This window comes from Aethalodelphis obliquidens, unplaced genomic scaffold, assembly GCF_003676395.1.
Source record: "Aethalodelphis obliquidens isolate GAN/ISIS:26980383/991018 unplaced genomic scaffold, ASM367639v1 scaffold57, whole genome shotgun sequence".
Lineage (NCBI taxonomy): Eukaryota > Metazoa > Chordata > Mammalia > Artiodactyla > Delphinidae > Aethalodelphis > Aethalodelphis obliquidens.
Window position 1 is genome coordinate 12,133,554 of NW_020838001.1, and position 3,828 is coordinate 12,137,381.

Below are 3,828 nucleotides of genomic sequence, written 5' to 3' on the forward strand. Positions count from 1 at the left end.
ATTGCTAGCTTGCTACTTCTGGGACTGAAAGTCATGCTATTTGGTCATCATTCGAGGAAACAAATATAGGAACAAAAGGATATAGGCACTGAGGACAGCAGAGCTCTCAGCCCGTGGTGACTCCGTCCAAACTTCTACACTAAGCGCTGACCAATCTCGAACATGGCTTCTAGCAACACAAGGCTGTGTCCCTAGGGTGACCCCAGTGTCCCCACCCCCTCACGACTGCCTGAGAAAACTCAGTGCCACCAGGAGAATTTACTGTTTTTTTCTAACCAAGATCTGAGGATGGGCTCCAACCTCCCTTTCTTAAAGCATTTACTGAAAAGGGCTTACAATTGTGAACTCCTTCCTCTGTCCTTTTGAGAGGTATACGTATCTCCTACACTTCAGCAATGTCTTTCTTAAGGACCTGAAAGCCCTTCCTTTGAAATGTAATCATCAGGAAGGTAGGGTCTCTGTCTCCCAGTCTCTGTGGGAGGCTAGAAGCCTAACTTTGGTAATTCCCAGCTAGCAGACACTGCTGGCCTCATCACATTTACACTGACCAACTCTCTAACTTTTCACTTGAGCCCCTGTTCTTTCCTTACTCCCTCATTCTCCTTTTAAAACATCCAATCACCTCCGCACAAGTCCAGAATGAGCTCAGCTCTTTCCCCACCAGTAATTACAGAACAAAATCTGTTTTTACCACTTTAACAATGTCTGGCTGTGTTTATCTTTGACTGCACCCTGGCTACAGACATGTAAAAGCAACTCCTATGTATAAAATGTAAAAAGTTGCTCTGTTTGAGTAGAAGGGTTGTAGTTATAAGTTTTTGGTAAAGTTACTCAACCTCTCTCATCATAGTCCACAAACCCCACAAGATCTGACTCCTGCCAACCCGTTTGACTCATCACCTTCCTTTCTGCTTCCCTCCACCCTCACTCAGCTCAGCCACCCTACCTTCCTTTCTGTTCTTCCAAGCTCCAAGCTTATTCCTACCTCATTCCTACATGCTCTTCCCTCTTTGTCTGGAAGGCCCTTCTAGATCCTTGAAAGACTGGCTTTTCTGCACCTTCAGATTCCAGCTCAAATGTCACCTCCTCAAAGAGGCCTTCCACTCTTTTCCAAACGAAATTACCCACTCCTCACCACCCAATAACAAGACATTTAGGGTTGCCAGATTTAGCAAACGAAATACAGGACACCTGGTGCAATGTGAATTTCAGAAAAGCAATGCATGATTTTTTAGTATAAATATCGCATGGGACATAGTTACACTAAAAAAATCATAGTGTTTATCTGAAATTCACATTGAATCAAGTGTCCTGTATTTTATCTGACAGCCCTACCTCCATTATATCATCTTCTTCACAGCATTTATCACTCCCTGCAATTGTCTCCTTTTTTTTTTTTTTTTGGCCGCACTGTGAAGCATGCGGGATCTTAGTTCCCCAACCAGGGACCGAACCTGTGGCCCTTGCGTTAAGAGGCCGGAGTCTTAACCACTGGACTGCCGGGAAGTCCCCAATTGTCTTTTTCAATTGTCCCTCCCACACCTGCCTAAGGACGCTATTAAAACAAGGACTTTCTCTTATTTACAGCTATACCCCCAGCACCTAGCACAGCGTAGCTGTTCAATAAATATTTGTTGAGTGTTGAATTCAATGCTCTATATAAATAGGTGAAGTCCATTGAGAAAGGTGTACATTATTAGGACACTGGTGGAAAAGATATATTTTCATCATCGCAGCAACAGTATAAGCAATCATCTTGATCATACTAGTCTGCTTTCCTGGACATCTTCCTCTAGTCCTGGGGAGAGCAACCCTGATGACTTAACAGTTTTTCATCTCCGAGAGCCAATCAGGAAGGAAGCTGGCTGGCATCTTGTGTCTGCCTAGCATCACTGCCCGTTTCTGTAGGAAGCCCTCAAGATGTGCCCAGGTTATCATGTCTGTGGACGTGGCTCCAGCGGGGCGCTCTCCCCTCACCCGTAGCAGCCTCAAGAACTACAGGGGTGAGGGCCACAGAAAGGCTTGTGGGTCCTCTCTCTCCATCCTCTGTGGGGTGTGGGGGATCCATGAAGATTCCCTGGGTATCCCCATCCTCCCTCCTGCCACGTACACACACTCTTAGGTTTCCCACAACTGCTGCTGTGCTGGAAACCAAGGAAAATAATTCAGCCATTTTCAGGAGCTGGAACTGAGTATGCATGTAGTTTTCTTTCTTTCCAAACCCTGATAAAACAATGCATATACTGTATGGAAAGATTTTCTGAAAAAAGGAAGATACTCTTACATTTTATTTGGATTCAGAAGGCCATGGACACATCTGGCTGTGCTTGGAAAGAAGAAGTCTTCTTTTGGTTCTATCTCACTTTTAAAGCCCAGCTGAGATGCAGAAAATTGTTGACAGCTAAAATTGAGACGTGTCAGATTGCTGTTTCTTACCTTTTTTTAAACGGAGGCACCTTTCTTTCTTGTGCACATGGTAGAAAATTCACATGGTACAAACAGCTTTTGGTCTTTCACTAATCAGGACATTAGCTGTAGATAATATATTGAATATTTAAGCCCTTTATGTTATTATTTTTTAAATGTTCTTTATCTGATGTTCTCTGAGAGGCGTGTGAGTCTCCCATCGTGGTTCTGGCTTTGTCATTGTTAAAGGGTACTTCAGTCAGCTTTTGATTTATAGTTTGAAGCTGTTAGGTGGATAAAGGGTTCCTGCCCTTTCTTCCTGATGAAGCCTACCATTTGATAATGTGAAATATTCCTCTTTGGCCCTTTCAAAGCTTTCCTCTTCCAATTCTTGTCTGGTATCAGTACGGTTGGACCTACTTTCTTTCTGTTAACAATTTCCTGGCTCTTCCCCTCCCCATTTTATTGAGATATAATTTTTTAAAATAAATGTATTCATTCATTTATTTTTGGCTGTGTTGGGTCTTCGTTGCTGCGTGCGGGCTTTCTCTAGTTGCGGTGAGCGGGGGCTACTCTTCGTTGCGGTGCGCAGGCTTCTCATTGCGGTGGCTTCTCTTGTTGCGGAGCACAGGCTCTAGGCATGTGGGCTCAGTAGTTGTGGCTCGCGGGCTCTAGAGCACCAGCTCAGTAGTTGTGGCGCACGGGCTTAGTTGCTCCGTGGCATGCGGGTCTTCCTGGACCAGGGCTCAAACCCGTGTCCCCTGCATTAGCAGGCGGATTCTTAACCACTGCGCCACCAGGGAAGTCCTTGAGATACAACTGACATATCTTTCAGCATCCCTTTATTGCCAGAATTCTTTCATCCTTTTGTATCATGCTAGTTAAGTACATGGATTTGAGCCAGACTACCGAGGTTAAGACCCCAATGCCATCTGTGTGACACTGGGCAAGTTACTTATAACTTGGTTGCCTAATCTCTAACATCCGGGTAATAATGTTATTTTGCCTCAGGGTGGTAGTGAGGATCAAAGAGCCAATATATATGAAGCCCACAGAAGGGCACCGGGGAAGCAGCGCCCAACAGTGTTAGCTGTTATGACCATCTGTTGTGACCGGTGGGAGTGTATTCTTGATGCCCTCCCATTGTCCCCAGTCCTCTGTTTTCCCAGGTGTGCTACTTTAGAGCTGGGCAAGCCTTTGGACCTTGGCCACTGTGCCTTAGAGGACTCCACGCTGGCCCTCCTCCAGCCACTCCCTGCCCACAGGCCAGGGGTCCACAGGCCAAGTGGGTTCCCTTCCGTGCTCACCCGAACCTGTGCCACCCCCTTTCAGACCACATTCCAGTTGTGCAGGACCCGGGAAGTCCTCACCCTCAGGCCCTGAGCTCTCTTCCAGGGTCTCTGGAAATCTCTTGCCTGGGTT